The sequence below is a fragment of the Cyprinodon variegatus genome, unplaced genomic scaffold, assembly GCF_000732505.1.
Source record: "Cyprinodon variegatus isolate N-32 unplaced genomic scaffold, C_variegatus-1.0 Scaffold75, whole genome shotgun sequence".
Classification (NCBI taxonomy): domain Eukaryota; kingdom Metazoa; phylum Chordata; class Actinopteri; order Cyprinodontiformes; family Cyprinodontidae; genus Cyprinodon; species Cyprinodon variegatus.
Window position 1 is genome coordinate 1,439,674 of NW_015150528.1, and position 22,607 is coordinate 1,462,280.

Consider the following 22,607-nt stretch of genomic DNA (forward strand, 5'->3'; position numbering starts at 1 on the left):
TGAAAATATGTAGTAACTATGGTGACGGGGCAAAGAAAATCATGTTGATTATTTGAGCAAATCATTTCTGTTTTTCCTATTTCACCCCTATATATTATGTAAATTGAAGATTGTGTGGTGCTCTGAGCCAAAAGCAGGTTTTTCTAGGACCACAGAGAAATGAAGCGCTGAAAGAAAGGTCATTAACCTTTAGCTTGCTTTAAAGATAAATAAATTTAGCTCTGTGGAAATACTTCTTGTAATTAGGTGGGACATTTTAAGGAGTACCACTGTTAAAAAGTTATCCTAAAAGTGAGGTAAGCAAACTAGGAGAAGCATTTTTATCAGGCAGCAGACTGAACAGAAATTAAGCAGTTTATAACTTCTTGTGTTTTCTTGTTTTTTTTTCTTTATATAAAAAACAACATTGAATAATTGCAGACTGTTTGATGATTATTTCCCAATCAAAACAAGAACAGTAACTCATTACAAGTAAAAACTAAACCAGTATCTGGGCTGCATTTAAAGGCAGATCTTTATTTCCGCCACCTTGTGGTGAAAGTGTTGCATTACAGTCACAAAATAATTAAATATAAAGAAAATTTTATCTAATTTGATTCTTTATGTTCAGTCCTGATCAAATCAGAAAAAAGCAATAAATAAAAGTTGTACTGTGACGTCCCCAAAATATTTTATCACTTTAATTCTGTATTAATTTGTGATAAAAACAATAATACATAGAAAATATGTTATCAGTTATTTGAAGAAGAACACATTGGTCCACACCTGACTTTATCCAATCCATTCTACGTTAAGATAAAATAAATGTCTGATGTCTTTACAGAAGAGAAATTTACGGAAGCAAATAAATCATTTTCTAAATGTCCCATTGGTATAATTTCTCAAAATAAATTTCAATGCTTCAACGTTTTCATTTAGCCAATCACTAGTAGGTTCCTCAGCCTCAAACCCTGCAGCCTTTGGGAGTAATCATGACTGCTGTATTTCACCAGTTTTGTTGCCATTTTGCTGCATAAAGCTTGTCTCATTTGAAGAAGATAAGGCAGCAGGGGGCTGCTCTAATGACCAAATCATTAAGCTAATTACATGAAGTCAAATGAAAGATGTGTACAAGACTTAAAGATATGCAATGAACTTGTAAGGTTAAAAAAATGAGGCAGCATCAAACCTTTTTCAGTTTTCTATCAGGTAGACACAAGAGATCAGCAACTAAATTTAGGATCTTAAAGGCTTTAATAGTTGTTAGTCGTCAATTTTTTTTTATTACAGCCTGATATTTGTTATATAGAATCTGTTTTCAGGTGTTTCAATTCACATCTGAGATTTGATCTGTCTGCCATTCATGTTTTACTGATGAGAAGTGTTAAATATTGATGGGTCTGATCTAGATCCGTCTTCCTTTTTAGACTGGATGAGTGTTTTTTTTACTTTTTTTTTGGAGGGGGGGCTTTTTAGGCAGTTGCTGTTTGTTGAACTCAGACAGCAGAAACTGGAGCACTGCTGTGCATTGTGTGATCTCAGAGGAGCAGAGCAAATATCAGGAAACATGATGCAGAAGAGAAAATACAACCAGCCAGAGTTATGTATCCAACAAACACACGCTTAATGACACACTGAATGACGACAGGGAATAACACTGCACACATTCAGGGAATTACAACCTCCACGGTGTGAGTATAACAACCAGGGAACAAATATAGAGTAATTATATAATCAATCACACAGCAATTAGATGAATGAACCATATTAAACTTTCATATAGCCAGCAGTGATTCTCATCTCATATGTGCGGTGCATAATGAGCAGCAGCAATTCAGCTAAAACAGAATATTTAATTCATGATGGGTGACAAAATAATGCTTGGGAATCATTCTTTAAAAGAGTCCTTGTAATTTTCTAGGTTCTCCCTCCTGTTGTTTCTCATGAAGTTTGATCCCTTGGATTTGACATGATAATCTGCAGGGTAAGAAGATCCTCACGCCAAAGCATTGAACGCTGTTGCCAGCGTGTAATTAAATAATCTGTGAAAATGTAAAGCAAACGCCTGTTGTTTGAGCTCATGCCTCGCTGAGCCTAAACATACGGATATGTTTAAAAAAAATGTGTTGCAGATCAAATAAGACAGAAAAGCTGTGAAGAAAACTGAAATTTCTCTTTCTAAGACCCACAGTGGGCTCGGAAATTTTCCTCTGATATCATAACTGAACCGGAGCTACAAACAAAGGAGTCACACCTGGAGAAATTAAATAATTGATTTGTTTAATGTTTTTAAATGTTTTTTTTTTTATGATTACAGTCTGGATTAATGTTCACATTGGATTTCTCATGTCATGATGCAGCCTTTAGATTTTCATTCTATGCAAGTTGGGCTGAAACATTTAAATTTATTGTGATTAATTGGTTATTGAAATAATCGTCAACTAATTTAGTAATCAATTAACCGTTAACTGGAGTATAGATCCTCTAAAACATGCCTTTAGCTGACACAGCGACCCATGAGCAGCAGTTATGCCAAAATTGGAAAAAAAAAAATTGCATTTAAAAAAATCTTTTTCGGCTGTCAATATGCTCCTCAAGTCGAAATATTTTAGTTTCACCTCGTTTAATTTCATTCTTTAAAGAACATTTTGGTATCCGATTAATAATCGATTAATTATAAAAATAATCCAATTTGCTAAATAATCGTTAATTGCAGCCCTATTTACAAGACAATTTACATATGTTCTTTAGTGGCAAGACTATTTTTAACAGGTCCAAGTATCTGTTTTATCTTTTCACTATTGTCACATCTGATGATAGTTTTTCCATCTGTTTGGCTGCTCCAATGTTCAAGGGTTGCTGCAGCAGATCATGACTCAGCAAAGCTTTTATGCTAGATTCCCTTCCTGAAGCAACTAGGGTTCAAACCCAGCTCACTTTAACTCTAGCGGAAGAACAGTATTTTCTTACATTTTAAAACAATATTTTTACCCTTTTTGATTTGTCTTGGGTTTGCATTAGTCTAGAATAAATATTTAATATTATTAAAACGTTCATTAATTTCCGTAACTATCTTAATAAAACACATGATATAGAATATTTACACACAGACTGTTGATTTTAAGCCTTTCTTTAAGTTATGATTACTTATCTACAGCAAAAGAGAAACATCACATTCAAGGTTAGAACATTCTATGCAAACAATAAAAATCTGATTTTTAAATATTGGCTAAAAGACAAGTATTTTCAATACCTGCTTGCAGGTTGCTGTGTCCAAAATGTATACTATAATACTATCATCTTTCTAACCATCACAGCATATTTCTAGTCTGATCCCTAAAAACTGAAATCCCTCTACATTGTGACTATTCTTGAGCACTACTAAGGCAGATTGTTGTCTAGAATATAGGAAAGTGTTCAATAAAAAGAGCCTAAATGTGGAATAAATAAATACACACACTATGTTACTGTGTTAAAAAAAATTTATTTCTAAGCCTTGAATACAGGATCTGTCAATACAGCAACTAAGCAGCAATGATCACCCCCCGACACCCTCACCCTGATTTATGATCACATATTTAAGTAATAAAGTAATTTCATATGTATGAAATATCTATATCCTCTTGTCTTGGGGTTAAAGATAAAGTGCTCTGTTACCTGTAGATGTAGGAGATCAAGAAAGCACTAGCCTAATTAGGTCTGATGCTTCGAAAATGATCAAACTCATAATGATGCTTAAATGATTAAACTAATCAATAAAGTCATTAATGCTTAATTAGAGAGCCTTTAAGTTATGGATGAAACACTAAACCTCAGAGAAACGCTCAGTAAAGCAACCAGAGCATCACAAACAAAGAACTGACACATAGCAGAGACAAAAACATCCCTGATCTCTTTAACTTGTAGCATAACGTCCACCAAAGAGTGCAGCTTTTCAAAATGTTTTCTCTGTTTTTGGTTTTGTTTTAAGGCAAGTTTATTTCTATAGTACATTTCATGGTAGCATGACTATTCAAAGTGCTGCTCATCACCAGTCTTTTCACAGTTGGTTTGAAAGGAGTGTGAAGAAAGCCATTTATGTTAAGAGAGAAAAAACAACCTTAAACAGAGGGGGCGGTCTCAGGTTCCAGCTCTCAAAAACCTAAAGTAGAGTTGATAGATTTGATTCCTTCCTGCTATCATCTGAATCATCATCGCCATGCAGGTGACAAAGATATTTCCCCTGGTCAACCAGGCCAACAATGACCCTAGCGACTACCTTTTCAGAGGCATAGGCCAGTATCCGGTTTTGCAGGCCAATAACAACCTCAACAGCTCTCCATTACTAAACTCTGGACCTGTTTTTTCTGTTCAATTTGCATATTTTCTAAGCCACAACAAGGCTTTTGTTTGGGCAATTTCATAAGCCTTCAATTCAACACTACTCCAGACATTTTGATTTGAGAAAGCTTTCTGGATGGGAAGCGAAATGTCTTCAAAGTTGGAAAACAAAGTCCAGTTGTTGTTGTTTTTTTTTACTTTTTGGGAGTGACTATAACCTGGATGTTTGAGAATCCTCACCAGGATTAGAAGAAAAAAAAATAGAAAAGCTGACTTAAAAGCTTAACTAAGGCCATTCCAAACATCAACCCATCCATCTTCTCCCACTTATTCAGACAGGGTCACGATGAGGCCAGTGCCTAGCTTCAGCAGTTTATGGGCGAGAGGCGGGATAAGCCCTTGATAGGTCACCAGTCTATCCAAGGGCAACTCAGAGACAAACAGAAACATACAACCATGCATGCACACCATTATAGACACACCTAAGGATAATTCAGAGAAGCCATTTAACTTTAACCGTCATGCCTTTTGGATTGTGGGAGGAAGCCGGAGTATCCAGAGAGAACTCAGCATGCACAGGGAGAACATACAAACTCCATGCAGAAAGACCCCTGGCCGGGAATCGATTGCTGCAAAGCAACAGAACCACAAACTGCACCACCATCCAGCATTCAAAACAAATCTGTTTTTATTTTTTCTTAAAGCTAAAGTATGTAATAATTAGATGAATTTAATGACAGAATTATAATATGCATAAGTATGTTAAATATCCTACACAAACTAATAAAATCATCAAGAAAGGTGATGCAGACGTTGCAGGAGCCTTTTGTACCATAGCAGACTATTGTTGGAGGGGGAGAAGAGCAGGGGGAGAGGATCATGTTGCTGCAGTCTGCATTCTGACCATTAGATGTTAATGGAAATTACACACTGTAGCTTTAAAGCAATTTATGATTTTAACACTTTTACAGTTTTCTGGGATTTTATTCCAGATTAGTGGAGCATAAGAACTAAAAGCTGCTTTTTCAAGTTTGGTTCTAGCTCTGGAGAGAATAAACTAAGTCTGGATGGCTGATACTGTATAATGACAACAAATCTGTTATGTATCTTGGTGCTAAACTATTCATGATTTCTGAGACAAACAGAAATATTTTAAAGTCTCTTCTCTGGGACATCACCACATGAACGCCATGAGTTTTGGAGCAACCTAAAACTCTTTAAACTCTAAAAGTAATGGGTTTGTTAGTGCAGAAAAGTCAAAACCCACCAAAGACATGTTAGTGCACATCACATTAGGAATACCTCAGTGTTTATTGCTGATTATTACTGGTTATTACAGCTGATTACAGCATAGATTGTGGATTTTAACTTTCTTCTCTCACTTAGTGTGAGATTATAAAATCTGGATCACTGACTTTAATTAATTTAATTACTGACACTATATTGTTCTTGAAATCACTTCAACAGTAAAATCAAGTTCCTAATTTGCAGATTAGATCAGTATATGATATGCAGTGAGGTCTGTGTATGGTACATGACATAGAGCAAAACAGAGAATAGATCTAGTTTCTAGCTATCTAAAAATGAGGATGAGGAAGATAGAAGAGCCTATAAATGTCTAAGGAAATGAAGGATTGGGGTAGACGTAGAGGAAAGAGAGCTGAGGATGCAAAGGGGGGAAATAAAGATGCTGCAGCAGCAGAGAAAGCTGAAGATGAGAGGCTATGAAAAAAAATTTTCTCAGGAAACTGCTATGGAAATAAATAAATATATAAGATATATTGCATAATTATTTGTTTATGTAGATACATGTCACTATGTAAAGATTAAAAAAAAGCTCTGACAACAAAAACCTGTCTGAATAGCTGTGTGATAAATATTCCTGGTCTGTAACATTCCCTTTTTCATCCAGGCTGTTTCACCATCAATAACTGCAGATGATGCTGAGGCTAGGGTTATTTTTTCTCTCCTCTCCGTCTTTAATGTTATCTATTTCTGCACATCAAAGTGTCCGCCATCCCTCCCTGTCTCACTAACTTCCCCATGGTTTTCTGGCCCCATGGCTTCAAAGAGCAGCTCGCCTTTTTAAAATCATGAGGTCCACACGAACGCGGTCAAGCACCTTGATAAAATTCAATCTTGCCTTGATGCATAAGCAAATGCAAAAGCAGCAGTTGAGTAAAGATGGAAGGGAGACAAGCTAATGAGGTAAAACCGTCCTCCACGCTCATGAATTTTAATCCAAAGTATATATTTTACATCAAAACGAACCTTTTATTTTTTTCCCCTACATAAGCATCGTTGATATCTCCTCTGCACATCTGTCAATCAGAAAGCAACTGACAGCAGGATGATCCACCAGGTTCTCTATGTAAATCACATTCAATAAGCTGCCATAATAAACTGACATCACCCCTCGAAAGTTATTCACTGCTCAACTTTGCCTTCTGCCAAAACAGATAGAGTGAGTGATGAGGATTAATGCAACAAAATGAGTCTGAGAGGGCTATGAGGGGAACCGGGAATACTAAGTGGCAGTGGTGCTGCAAGGCTCTGTTTATAGGCTGTGGAGGGACTCAGAGGGATAGAGCCTTCGTATTTGATCCTGCAGGGAATAAAATGGATCAAGAGTTCTAAAGATTTCTGGTAAAATCATCTCAAGTTCCTCATGCAGCAGATGCTCCAATAGATAAAGTCTTTTGGTCCTGGACTGCATTTCCCACATGCATGGAGCTTTTTTCTACATTACACTGGGCTTCCAGCCTACATGAAAGATCCACCCTCAAGTGGAACCAATTCACAGCTTCTTTTCGTCAGAATAGACTTCAATATTAGCTCTGTGTTTGTCTGAGGATTCATTATTTCTATGTGGAGCAAAACTAGAACATTTTTCAATCGGATACTATGGCAGAGTAAAATATGTTATCCTGGACTGAGATTAGGGGTTTCTCTGAGTTTTATGGGCCACGTAGTGCAGAGATATCAGAGCAGTTGAAGTCAAATCTTTCACCAAAGTCTTTACCAGCTGTTATTATTTTCAAATTTTTCCACTGTAATAAGTTTTGGTCATTTCTGTACATAAGGAAACAATACATAACTCAAACCTTTCCTTGTCCGAACCTCCTCATACTTGCTAGTTAGCAGAGGTGCTGGAGCCTATCCAGTAATCAATGGGAAAGGGAGGAAATGCCCTGGACAAGCAGCCTGTCCATCACAGAGCAACACAGAGACTAATTGGACATAAAACATGCAAACACCTACTCAAACCCAAAGGGCGACCTAAAGAGAGCAGTACATCTAACAATCATGTTTTTGAATGTGGGAGCAAGTTCGGATACCCAGAGAGAATGCAAAAACATCCTAAATCCATGCAGAGAGAATCCAAGGTGGATTATTTGCATTTTGCATAAAAAAATTAAAAGACATTGGTGGTGTCATACGGATGTGCAAAACACATTAAATTTTGCTCCTACGTTAGTTTATTTGTGTAAATTTCACATATCCTTAACCTTCATAGAGCTGATCAAGGGTCCATCCAAGATGATTTAAGCTTGTGTGACCAGTTTTGAATAAACCATGTATGGCTAAAGCCCATGGATCTGTTGTATTACACAACGCCTTAGCAGTGTTGTATTTGCAGCTCTAGTATGGGGTCCTTTTGATCAATGTCCTCCAAATACAGCAGCAGGAAAACCCCCAGATGGTCGAACTTGGATACTTGACACCAACAGTAGGACATTAGAATCGATGAGTTTCCTTTCCGTTCACATAATGGGGTGAGTGGGATGTCATGCAACCAGAACAGAGCTTGTTTACCACCAAAATGTGCTTAAATTTGAAGAAAAACAAAAACCTAAATGTAAGTATTACCAGCAGTCTGGTGCAAAATATATTTTTTGAACGGTATACCTAATCATTGGGGACATATGGAAATCCTTTGGCCCAGAAAAAGAAAAATAGATAAATCATCCTGGAAAGTATCCTGATATAATCCATGTGTGCAATTGCTTCTCATCCATGGGAAGTTCTTACTTACGATTCTGCCCATGAACACAGAGCTGCACATAGAATAAGGTCAAAATGTCCTCCAACTTAAAATTCCTCTAACAACCAGTTGAACCACAGAGAAGTCAAATTTTGGGGCTTAGTGACGATAAATAAACAGAGCTATTGCCTTTCATAATCCTGAATGTCTTAAATTAATGGGTTATCTTATGTGACGTAATCTATGAATGATGCATTGGGTTTTTTTCTAAAACTATTTCCTCTTGTCTTGTTTATAATGTAACATATCCTGATAAAGGCTCTGTCCTGTGCAGCAAATGTTATAACTCAGGATTATAACCATCCATCCATCATCTTATTCCATCAAATAAATTAAACAAATGCTGTTTAAATGAGGATTCTGGTTTCTTTGTTAATAATTACCGGTATGTACAGAAGTTGAATTGTTTTTTAATCCCAGCATACATTTCAAACAACACTAAAACAAAATAGTCCTCAAGATCTATGTGTGCATGAATTATATTTCCAGCTTATTTCAGTTTTGTCACAAAGGTCAAAGTTTGCTTTATCAATTCTACTATTTTTACCTCTATTTTTACTTTAATTTAATCTTTTCTGTCCTGTTCTGTGAACCTTGGGGTTTCTCTGCTCATTCGTTTTTTCCTAATCTTGCCTATGAATGGTGCTGTAGGTAAACCTGCCATGCCTCAGCCAGCTCCACTCTAACTGGTGAAAAATTTTATTTTTGAACTGTGCATTATCAGCTGCTTTCCCAGCATTTTCTCATTCTGCTACCTGTTCCTTCCTGCCAGACCAGATTCCATCTCCGCTTTGCAGCACACATGACATGCATGCGAATAGAAACCCACCTCCTGCCTTTTAGGCAGCCTGTTAATATGACAGACTGTTTCATCATTAACCATTGGCAAAAATAGCAGCTACTGACTGTGATAGGACCGAGGTTAGAAGGTATTAGGTATGTCATGATATGAGCTTTTCAGATATGTTGACTGGTGTCCAGTTTTTTAGAGGACACAATGTAAGACAACATAAAACAGCTTCTCTCTGGGCCAACGGCTGCTCCAGATGGATGTCATTTCATGCTGCGATGTACAAATTCACTGCTCACCCTGACCTACATACACAAAGCATAGGGTATTAAAAAAAAGTGACACCTACCGCTCACATGATTAAACCGTTCCATTTGGAAAGCCGAATCAAACAGCCAGAGCCTTCAGGCAGTTCTTGTTCTGATTTTCGTTTCATGTCTTTTTTTGTTTTAAACAGGTATGCAGCGTGTGTTTAAATAACTAAACCTCCTTTTCTTTCAAGTCGGGGTAAAAATGGATGCAGAGCTCAAAGTGGCACCAAGAGAGGATGAGTCTATTGGGATCGTTTTGATCTTTTTGTGATGCTTTTAACCTGAATTATCAGCAGTTGCTTTCAGGACTTTAACATAACAGCAGGGATGGAAAAAAAAAAAGGAGCTTGAACATGTTCGATGGTGTTACGTCTTCACCACCTGTGGATCTTTTGTGCTCCTTTAATCGAGGCTCTGTTGCCATAGAAACCCTCAGTGAGTTACAGAGAAACCAGAGTGGTAAAAGCTTGGCCTCATGGTAGGAGGCCAGCCCAGACGTGCATCATCGCTGTTCTCCCAGCAGCCCAGTCATTGGAGAGGAAGGAATCGTTTTGGTGCATCTGACGATAAATGAAGAGATGAGAGGCAGGAAGGAAACTCAAAGATGACAGCACCTATGAGAGGTTTTTTTTTCTCTTCCTCCTTATATAAAGCTGGATTTGGTCGAGAAGTGGACTGGAAGCAGCTAATGGGCAGGAGGATATTATCTGAGCTAAAATAAAAATAAAAGGATTTCCAAAACTGCGTTCCTATCATAAAGATGATTACTCAACCTTCATTATTAAAGTCTAAGCAGATATCAATGATGTCGCATGAACTGTAGGGTGGGTGAGTCAGTGGGAGACACACTTTAGATGAGACTGATCTATCACAGCAGAGAGCTTTACCCCTCTTTACCCAAACAAAGGCTGAACTCACAGCACTTCTCACTGGATAATCAGCACTTAGAAAAAAAATTGTTAGAACTGTAAATTTGTGTATACAAAAATGACAAATAAAATCTGTCTCTAAATATGAGATCAACCAGGAAATGCTGATCGAAATTCAGACATAAACAGCAAACTGTTTTTCTGTGCTCCAGTATTTTGTGCAAATAAATTATAAAATCTGTATTTGTTGGATAGAAACTTATTCCAATGCAAAAAAAACAAAAAACAGCAAAAGTGGTGGTCAAAATATTTCCTCTATTTGGGTACAACTAATCAAATGCAAAATATCTGGAATCCAAAAATTCCAATGATGCATGTAAAAAATTCTTTATTAGAAAAAAGGACACATTGAGAGTTCAGTTTGAATTTAAAACCACCGGAAACCAAACTCTGGAGATATTTTTATGGTTATTTGAGGAGAAGCAGTCATAGCTTTGCTTTTCAAAGGAAAATCTCTTCTAAATTTAGCCAAGGAAAGACATTAAAAACCAGCTTTGGTGAGAGCATCTAAATTACCTTGATAAGTTCACATTAAATTTCAGCTTTCAGCTGCATTTGCATGTTCTATTTAATTAAAAAAACTTGTCTTTTTTACATTTTCTTAATGCGTTCTTGTTGGGAAATCTTCTTCAGGCCCCACTCTGTCCGATTAAGAACATTGTGACTTTTGACTTTATGCATTATCTACTAAAAACTAATTTAAGAGGTGGAATTTGGAGAAAGCATGTTAAACAGAACAGCTGGTAATTATTTGATCAGCTAGCTCGGCAATTTACAATCCTATAAGCTTCTGAGCCATAAATTACCAAAAGAGATTTTATTTTATTTCACAGAGTGTTTTAGCATAAATATGAACTGATAATCACACAATAAAGGGGGGGTACAGATCCAATTTAGAGTTATTCCAAGCAAAGATATTTAGAAGCTTGCAGTAGAAGTGGAAATAAAAACATAAACAGGCTAAAACTTAAGAAAGAAAGGTAGCATTTAAAATTTCTGTATTGCAGATATTTCAGCTGTCTTTTTAAAAATACAAAATCAGCAAAGTCATCAGACGTTATCCTAAAATACATCTCTCTAAACTTATTCTGGCTCTCCTGCCCTTTTTGGGTTAAAAAAAAAATTCATTGAGCATGAAACCCTTTCAAGTTAATACAAGGTTATATCAGTGTGAGACACTCAATAGGTGGACGCCCTCCATGCTGTGTTTGTCTGCATGATTTCTTCGGATTAATCTGGTATTCATTGTGTGCTGCTGAGACATGATGTTTACAATGCACATGAGTACATAGAAATATCGCAGCATGTTGGCCTTCATCCCAGCTGGCCTCCATTAGGCAGCATACCGGCAAATAAAGCTGCCTCACCAGTTCAGGCTATCCGGGAAGACGAGGACGATTTTGCATCTGTTATCGAGTTTTTGTCTTTCAGGGAGAAGTGGAGGACTTGTTACCAGAATTCAGTACTTTTTTCTATTATAAAGATACCTACTTATAATTACGCTTCTGAAAAAAAAAACCTTAGGTCAGAAGGAAGTTGACTGACACACCTCTTTGTCAAATTATTTCTACTCCTTGACTCCGTGTTCATCTCAGACGGGGTTCTCTGGAGGAAAGATGCTGTTTTCCGTCTGTTTCGCCCAAGCCAAACCAAAAGTGAGTGACATATCTGTCAAACTCTCCCCATCCTCAGCTGACAGTTGCCATGAGCTGTTTACTTACTGTTCTTGTGTTTGTTTCTTTTTTAAATTTTTTTTATTCTGAGTGGATCAGATGGCGCCTCTGATCTCAAACCCTGTTTTCTATAGACAGCCTTTCTTGTTTGTTGAATGCTGAAGCACTTAAATTCAAACACGCATGTAAGCAAACATCCACCCACACCTCCCACAGACAGCAGTCAGCATACTGCGCTGCAGGAAGATGAAGCATCAGAAGTGATGCCTCATTTTTTGCATCGTAAATTTAATAATGACCCATCTTGCTCATGTATTAAAGATGTAATAGAGCAGAAAACAGTCAAGATAGTGTAAATAACCCACAGATAAATAAAACAAATAGATGTAAACCAAGTTCTCATTGACTAAAAGAAATGGAAAGAGTCCGAGGTACGAGAGGAAATTTCGGCTTACGCCCACAGTCCAAGAAATAAAAAGCTGCAGATCTGGAAGCAGCAGCTGATTCATGTTTGGAAAGCACCAAAAAAAACATGATAGCAGCATTGTTTTTGGAATTTCAAGTTAAAAAGCTGGTTCTGGTAAAGGAGATATACTATATATATATATATATATATATATATATATATATATATATATATATATATATATATATATATATACATATATTTGTCCAGGTCCTTTGGGTCTTATGTTATCCTCTAACTTCATACTTTATTTCTCAAAAAAAGTCTCATGCTGGTTTTCTTCTTATTGGAAAACAAACTGCCTCTTTTCTGCAATTCACCTGTTTTGTTCACTTTGTTTCTCCTTCATCTGTGTTATACAGGCTTTTTCCTTTTGCTTATTTTTATTCGTTATCTTGCCTCTGGGTCGACTGTAGCCTGTCACCATTTCTCCCAGAGCTACTATTTATAATTGACGCTACAAGCAATGAAATAAGCCTTTTTCTGATTCTTTAATAGCCAAGAAAAAAATCACTTTTTTTCATGAATGTTTTCCTTTTCTTTTAAGTTTATACTCATAAATAAGGATTGCATTGGGGATTAAATCAGTGACAAGCAGAATATTTGTCAAGGCGAGCCCTCCAGCATTCATCGTACGCTGAACCACAAAGGAACTCAACCAGGGTGGTATGAAAAATAAAAGATTGTCATAGAAGAAGTCAGAAGTCTGGTTTTAAATCATAGATTATATATAAAACCTAAAAAGGAGCAGATAGATTTGGCTTTGTTTTAAATTCTGCTGAACATCCTAAAAGTAGCCGTCAAGATAAGCAGATGCTGCCTAACCAGCATTAGCTTCTCATCTGCCTTTCACTTTCCCCTGATCAAAGGCCTGGATGATGTGTGAAATGGAGATGACAGGCGAGTTTGGCCAAAAGCTTTCCTGTTCAAAGGAAACGAAGTCCGCCTCGTAACACCGAGACACATTAACATGACCAACAGTGAAAGCTTGGTGATAACAGCTCAAAGCAGGCAAGCAGCTGAGGGAGGTAAAATCTAAACCAAAGCCATCGGCGGGAGTTATAAACATAGCCCTAATATTACTGTATTTATCAAACCATCTGCTCCATGTGGATTTCCATTTCCTTTATGATTTCTGCAACTTTAATAACTGCTTAGGAGCTTTTTTTGTGCAGAGACTGAAGAAAGAACATCTTCATATTCTCCTACATTTTCATCACACATTTTCTCAGTTTTCTCTGCTCTTAAGCAAATGCCAGCTTTCACTATACTTTAAGAATTACCTTAAAGCATGGTGGAAAATTAACTACATGAAAAAGCTTGGGTTGTGTAGTTGTTTTTCAGCATTATATTTTATTCTAGCAATAAAAATCTGAGAAGTGTAATGTGTCTTAGTATTCAGTCTGCTTGTCTACTCTATTCAATCACCTTTTACTGAAAATACAGACGATAAGCCTAATTACACAAATTCGCCTCATCTCAATTAGCTCGAGTAAACGGTTTCGGAAAACATTATTTCAATCTAGTTTTACTCGTCTTAGTCTGGACTTTGTATAGGCCATTGTAGCAAAAGAAATGCTTTGATCAAAGTGTCTGCATTCTGGACTTCTTGGCCAAAATTCAGGCAGCTACTGAGGAGCATGTCGAAATAAAAGATTTCTTTAAAAAGAGCAAGAAACAACCTTACAATAACAAATAATGTACACAAAACAGAAGCCTATAAAAAGTCAAGGTCAGGATTTTCTGGATATCCTAGCTTAATTAAATAATTATTAAATTAGCAGAAACACAGTTGTTAACAATTGTGTTTTATTCTATGCAGCTGCTCTGGATTTTTGGCTCTAGTTTTCACTCAGTGTTTTCAGTTAAATTTTGATTTATGTCCTTCTGTGTTCTCTAAGTCATTAGTATAATTTCCAGTTAGTGTCTAAGCTCTTTGAGGTGAGTTTGAATTCAGCGGTGTCGTCCTGCAGCCTACTATTTGCCTGTTTTGAAGGACAGTTACGTTGTAAAATATGTAGCCTTGAATATCCTGTGACTCTTTGCGAGTCAAAGCAAGCCGGCTACTCTGTGCTTAGAGGAAAAAGGTACTTGCCGCCAAACAGTGGCAAATATTGTAAGTGCAGTTTAATATGATACAAGTATGTGAATACCTCCTTCTGAAATTAATGAAAAAAGTTGTTTAAAATGTTTATTGAGTCAGATATGTGGTGGGTAATGTTTGGCTCATTGAAAGGTTTTATCTGTCCCTGTGTAAATGGGTTTGGCTGACATTTGAGTTAAGATTTCAATATATCTGCAGTGTGGGGACTATAAATCTGATATTTACGACAGCAGAACTGCTGCTAAAGCTCCTTGGAAATAGTTTTTAGGGTAATGAACATTGGTAAGAAGTTTGGTACCAGTTCTTTGCCTGCTTTGTGGGTCAACTGTCATGGTTACCAGGCAACACAGGGTACAGTCTGTGAAAGCCGGAGAAGGCTGGACCTGTTTGAATCCACAGTCAAAACTCTTCCGGCCTCCTCATTTTCATGGACCTTGAAGGACTCAGTCCAGGTAGACCAGATCCTTGGAGCCTCTAAAATCGAACTCACCCTTACTCCACCTCTGCAGTTGCTCTTTGCTGGATTCTCTTCATTCCCTCCTGAATCCCCTTTGTTCTGGTTCCTGTGTTCCTGGTTAGTTATTTCTTAATTTATGCTTCTGTTGCCACCACTCTAATTATTTAATCTGTAAGCAACCACCTCAGCCTCCGTCTTTGCATTGGGTCCTCTTCAAACCTCCAAACTACTTGGCAAATCTATTCCTCCTGCCTTTTCTCTTCAGTCAGAATCTCACCAATAAGAAAACATTTTTTTCAGTGATTCCTGTTTATTCTTCTAATGTAGCAATACACTGACATAAAAAAAAGGAGGGAAAGTCAAAGAGAGTTGAGCGATGCAGTATTACTGAAAACCCCAATAGGTTGACGACAAAGCCCCTCAAATGGATGGTGAGGCAAAAATGAACATAGAAATTAAAGAATGAATGAATAAATTAAGGAATTAATAAAAAATATGAATAAATCAATGAATATGGAAATGGATAAATAAGGTCATGATTAAATAAAGTATGCAATTAATCTATCTGATTGAGCATTCAATTAGTGCATTTATTCTTACCGGTAATTATGCCCGTTTTGTTCCATCTTTGTAACAGTCAAAGAATGGTCCTCTTCTATCCAGTGCTAAATTTCGGAACGTTCTGCACAAGTAGCCGACACCATCCTTAGGAAAGAACGCTCATGCAGGTAACTGACTCAACTTTGTCTTTCCACCACCAGTGGCCTGAAGGCAGTTTCCAGAGCAGCCTTGAAAAAAAAAAAAAGATTCCTATTATAAATTTAAGCCCTTTACAGGGCTGCATATTTCTTTTAGGTATGTTAGAATCTTCTGTGTTGAATGGGCACCTCTGCTTAGACATAAAGCTGTATAAAAATCCACCTCTGTTTGCTGTCATCACAACGAGGTCACACTGAATTAGACACGAGTAATTCACCACGCCAAGTTAACCCCAAACAAGAGATTTAAAGAACCCTTCGCTGTAGCAGGGGTTTGGGGCAGCGGCTCACATGTGTCCACAAGAACTGCCACTGCTTCACACCAAACACAGTAAGGAGAATGAAGAGAGATTAAAAAATAAAAATACTTCAGTACTCAAATGTCAAACGCTCTCTCAGTTTGAGGTTGTTCCTCCTCAGATGAAATCGGCATAGTCATTTTATACATTTATTAGACAAAAAAGAACCCAGTCGATTACTATATTTTCAAACGAGAACATGTTTCTACTCACAGTCACACTCCTCCTCCCACTATTTTTTCTGTGCAGCTCACGTAAAGCAAAGCTGCAAGTTTCACAGAATCATTTATTAAAATCTGCCTGGTTCAGTAGCTCTAGATTAGGGTAGCAACTAACCATTATTTTGCAAATCGATTAATCTGTTGATTATTTTTCCAATTAATAATTGGATTGCCAAAGGTTTCTTAAAGAAGATTTGTTGCTAAATTAAACCAGGTTAAACTAAATATTTACCACTTGTTCTGAATAGAACATAGTGACAGACAAAAGCTATTTTTTTCTTAAATACAAAATGTTTAGATATTTTCTTACAATTTTGATATAATTACTGTTATAATTGTGTAGGTCTGTCAGTAAGGACATGTTTTACGGTCTCTAGACTCCATGTAACGATTAATTGATTTCTAAATTAGTAATTTTAAATAAGACGATTATTTCAAAAATCGATTAATTACAATTAATCCAATCAATTGTTTTAGCCCTACACTATATAAATATATATCCAATCAACACAGATGTGTGTTTAAAATAAAAGGACAAGTGCATTAATATGCATATGTGTCCATATAGATTTGACTAAAAACCGCAGTCCTCAGGGCTTCTGACATACAGGCTTTGTATATCAAAGAGAGCAAAGACTTGGATGAGCTGAGAGCTCTGCTTAATTGGATGAAGCTCAGGCTGCATCTGCTGCAGAGGAGACGGTCATGGGAGACAAAAAAGATGACCACAATACACACATACACACACTTTCTGACAATTACAATAAGCTTGAGGACGTGGCTTTGTTTATCATCTGAGTCCTGTCAGCAGAGGGTCTCTCTTTAACGGGATGTGTGTACTGGAGCTCTGTTAGAAAATCTTCATTCTTTACTGTCTAACTGACAATTAAAAAAAAAAGATAACAGCCAGGCTGTGTGGAAAAAAATCTTGGTGAAAGGTTCCTCACTGCATTAACTCATGCTTTTGTGAAAACACAGGAAAACTGTTGAAAAATAAAGCTTTGGGTCTTGACACAGGGTCAGGGGTTTCAACGGATTATTTTAGCACAATTATAAGATAAAACTTTATGGTCAGCCAGCATGGAAATTTGGCTCTTCAAACAAGAAAATTGTTGTTTTTTTTAAAGAAAAGAATGCTGATCAGAGCTTGTGTTAAAACACTAATAACTGGTGTTAATAAATGCTGAGGCCTCATGGTGGAAGGGCTGCTGGTTAAATCTGTTGTTACTTTAATGGATTTGGTAGCATGTTGTTGTGCATTAATTGATTGAACCCAACTATTAAGATAGAAACATTACATTAGATGAAACCAAAGCAACATGGCATCGTCACAGGTACAAAGGGAGGATAGTTTATACTAAAAGTAAGAAACTCAACAATAATTGGTGAAGAAAAAACTGGGTGACAGATTTTCTCACTATGGGAAAAGGGTCAAGAAAACAGGTTGCAAATTTTTCAGGGTTTGTTTGCTTTTTTTCTATTTTGTTTAAGCTTATCAAAAAATAACAGGAAAACTGCAGGCTGCAGTTCTGAAAATCAGCAAATCTGTTCCATATCCATCCATCCATCCATCCATCCATCCATCCATCCATCCATCCATCCATCCATCCATCCATCCATCCACAAGGCCAGCTCAGAGACATAGTCCCTCCAGGGGAGGGTGCGCCCATCCACCCTGTGAAGGAAACTTATTTCGGCCGCTGGTATACGCGATCTTGTCCTTTCGGTCACTACCCAGACCCCAAGCCCATTGGTGAGGGTGGGAACGTAGATCGATCAGTAAATCGAGAGCTTTGCCCCCAGACTCAGCTCCCTCTTCACCACAGCAGTCCTATTCCAGAACCACAAAAAAAAACTAAGAAAAATATCATAGTCACAGAATGGAAACCTCTTAAATATATTATTCGGTTTACAAAAAAAATGAAACACTCTTTACATCTACTTGGTGAATCAGTTCAACACGTAACATTTAGCTTATGCTCATAACCGCTTTCATTGCAGCATTGCAGTGATTTAATCAGGATGAAGTCATCCCTGCATTAAAATAGCTTCTTGTTGCACATACGTACCTCTGATGACATCACAAAGGGCATGAGCCAATTGAGCCAATTTGTCGGGGTTCTTTTCACTTTCTGTGTTCATCCATCTCTTGATTTTGATCTTTCTATTTGCATATTTTAATCTAACTCCACCTTTAAACCCTTTGACATGAATTGTGTGCACCTAGAGCAAAACATTCGAGTCAAATAACCAAAGAACAAATAAAGGTGGTTGTTGAAGAGGGTGGAGTTAAATTACCAAATTTAAACCCAGCCATGCGTTCACCTTGACGACAGACCAAAACCACCACCATCATTCAAGTCAACAGACGACACAAGAGGTAGAAAGAGAGTTCAGATTGCATGGACTGAACTCCATGCAGTCTGTGTGAAAAGCTATTAGACAAAAATATCAAAAAAATCAGGACAATTATCAGACCAGTTAATGTTCTGAAATCAATCATCATCAGGTTTAGCTTTGCCATTCAAATCATAGCTTGGGGTAGGGTTGTGCAATATGGCCGAAAAACAAATTAAGATACAATCCTTTCATTTAAGTCCTTATCAGTGATTATTGAATAGCTTTTTTATTTTAAGGACCAAGGAAAAAAAGGGCCAAATCCGTCATAAGAGTTGAAGAGGCTACATAATTTCCTCTGCCTACTTCTCCCAGGATGCTCTGCGGTCCTGGATTAGAGTTCAGTGTAGTTATATAATATTATATTGAACGTATTCCCTATTGGTACTGATCGTATTATTATTGTGTTATTGGCTATCCTCAAAAGTAGATAAAATACTAGAAGCTTATCAGTTAAAGTCTTTGGTGACTCACAAAAAGTAGAACAAGCATTTTTCTTCTTCTGAGCATGAAAAAAATATTATTTCTTAATTCAATACTTCATTCTGTTTTCATTGTGAGTGTAAATTTCATCTACCAGAAAAAAATCCCCCCAAACTGGTAAGCATCTAATATAAGCCTGATACAGCAAAAAAAGGGGAAAATACAAAACAAAATCCCATTAAAGATCATAAAGGATCATCAGAAAGAGACCCCAAAACATCCAACTCATCACAGAACTGATGAGTTCGGGAAAAATCTAACAAACTGCTTATATATTTTATCATTTTAACTGCAAAAAGCCAGAAAAGAAAACCTGTTTCTAAACATAGACTCTAGATTCTGCTGTGATCTGCTGCTTACATAAACCTAACCAGTAAACCCTGCTTTCGGCTTTTTGCTGTAAAAACAAATTACTGTTTTGTGCAGCACCGGCTTCACTGCGCAGCAGAACAAAACAACCAAATCCATCAGGGGAGCAGAACGAGGCCTTCAATAATGAATAACTCAGAGGCTGAGGAGCTAATAATGCAGAGAAAGGCCAGTGGCAGCGAATTCCAACTGGACAGCTCAGGGGCCGCCGGCCAGAAAACAGTGCTGGCGGTTATTAAAAAGCAGCGAGTTTAACAAGGAGAGTGGGTTTTGTTTTCCCTCATGGTGCCCGCCGCCGTGGTCTGCATGCGGCTGCTTTGATGATTTCTTCAGTATGAAGCACAGGAAAGTCACAAAGCTTGTGTAGCAGCCAGGAAAGTTTAATAATGCTGCAAAGGTCCCTGAAATCTGCAGACTTTTTCTTCATAATTTAACTATTTGTTTAGGATCTGATATTTCTGCAGTGGATAACCTCCCAAAGTAACCCTGAAATATCTGCTGTGTTTTGCAGAGAAAACTCAGGTCGGTTACTAAAACCTCAACTGACAGCTGCTCCGGTTTTCATGGTAAAGAAATGGAGTGAAAAGTGGAGCAAAACAAAAATCGATGATTCCCTTCAGTCCCAACTTAGTGCTTGTTGCAGACCTGAGCTCCACTGGTGCATGAGGGGAGCATTAAGGTGGAATATTGTTGCTTATGCAGCAGGACAGAAACGTTCCCAACCAGCTCAAGCACAAATGGTTGCTCACCTTCTTTAAAGAATCACTGTGGTGCACATGCTGTTAAATATGAGGGCTGCAGTGTTTCTGAAGCTGGTTAAAGAGCTAGCCTCCCTTTGAGACAGAAACAGCTCCATAAAGGATTTCAAAGCTTCATGGAAGCATTATGACAGGCAGAAATGTCCTATTAACTGTGGGTCTGAAAAAACATTTGAGACTGCAATGATAAGAAAACAAGATTTAATGTTGTTTTTAATTAAAATGCTCTGGGAGTTAATTGATGATTTTCTTTACTCTACAGGCTGAAATATGTGAAAACCTTTTATAACATTTAGTATATCTTTCTTGCACAAACTTCTTCAACTTACGAATCGAAGGAAGAACCACAGAAAATGGAGTAGTGAATGGAAATTAACCTGAGATCAAGACAATCTGACAAAGGATGACAGAAACAGAGAAGCTAGTAAATCTCAAGAAAGGAAATCAGTGGCATAGGTAAAAGATTACTCTAACTTAAACCTACAATGAGAAAAGGCTTTATGACTTTACTTGGATTTATCACTTTACTTGGATTTTCAGTTTACTTGGATTTAGTTTTACATATGATATATATACATATATATATATATATATATACAGAAGAACTATATGTGCATATATTTTATCTGTTTTATTTTTATTTTTATATTTATTATCTAGTGTAGTTGGATGTGTGTGTATATATATATATATATATATATATAAAACTGTAACTGGACCATGTAACAAAAGTAATTTCCCTCTTGGATTATTAAAGTATTTCTGATTCTGATTCTGATTCTGAAGGCTCTGAGGGAAAATAGATTATTCCCTTGGGAGCATAGGAAATGAATAAAAGTACATCTAAAACTTAAGTACCAGAGAATGAAGGAGAGCTAAGAGCAAAGCACATGAATAAAAACTAGCAAATTATCCATTGGATCACAACAAAACATTTCTTTAGGTCTAATTTTAACCTGCTTTAAATGGTCCAAAAACATTTTTAATGTGTGGTTCTGTTATAAAGCCCAATTTTGTTCATCTGACTCATCCTCAGAGGAAGAAAAGAGTAGAATTTTCATTGGCCTAATGGATTTAACTACATGTCTTCTGGAGAAACCTTTCATGATAACAAGGGAAAAGACTGAGGTTGTTTGGCACCATTTCAAAATTGATGGAGTTGCCAAAAAGAGGCTTTCAAATCTAACATCACTTCACCATCTGTAAGGTATGATGGTGATCAGGCTACTTGGAAATTTTTGGCACAGATTTCCTCTGGGACAGAGATCCAAACAAGCATCAGAACTGGTTCGCTAAAGGGGTCTTACATTCAGAGAAGTCCTTGCCTCAACAGTGACGGAAAAACGTATGGATCAAGCTACGGCATCTGCTCTGTACCACAAAGTCAGATCATTTCAGAGCAGTGGTTAAAATGTTTCTGCTGGAGTTATACCAGAAGAGTTTTGATTGCTCCAAAACGAATGAGGTTCAGTTCACAGAATATTGTTTGAAGTTAAGTGTAAATTTGAGCTTATATGTAACATTTGACCCTTTTTGGATCTTAAAAAAAAGAAATCACAGTAATATTCACAACAGCACTTTATGCAAAAACATATAGAGAACAAGAAGAAGAGGGTGGAGGAATTCATCTGCCACCTGTTGGAGGATTTAGCTAAAACCCAGTCACCTTGCCGTCTCCCTCTCCTCTGCTGCAGCAGCCTTGCTCATCCCCCTCCTTGCTACTGATGGATGCTCTCGCTCACCTCAGCCTAGCATGACTCAGAAGCCAAGTGCCGTAGTGACGTTTGGCAAAACTCTTCAAAAGCCTCAAATAAAGCTCACACAGCCAGGGAGCAATGGAGCAGGTTTATGAGAACATCAATGAGAAGCTATCAGAATAAAAGAGGTCTGCAGCAGAGCTTTTAGCAACCCTGGAAATTATAGACGAGCTGATAAAAATAAAAGCAGCTCAATAAATGAGATTATTATCTTACAGGAGAGCAAAATTGTCAATAAAATACATGTTGCAGAATTTTCTAGGCTGTTTTGGTGAAAATTGAAGACCATTAATACATAAAATTAATTCGCGGGTACTAAGATCTGACCTGTTTGGTATTCTTGGGAGTTTAACACCAACCCAGTTTGCTTTTTATTCATTTCATCATGACAGCCCAGCAGGAAACTAAAGGATTCTTGTTAGAGACGGCCCTTTGGCCTCATCTCCTCATTTAGTTAATAAATTCATAAATAAATGACTCTGCATCTGCAT

General features: G+C 37.1%; 1 protein-coding gene across 1 annotated transcript in view; it reads right to left on the minus strand.

Moving 5' to 3' along the window:
- The window catches only part of dner (delta/notch like EGF repeat containing), a 63,078-nt gene that overhangs the window by 39,644 nt on the left and 827 nt on the right, over positions 1 to 22,607 (minus strand). The gene's annotated exons all lie outside the window — the stretch shown is intronic.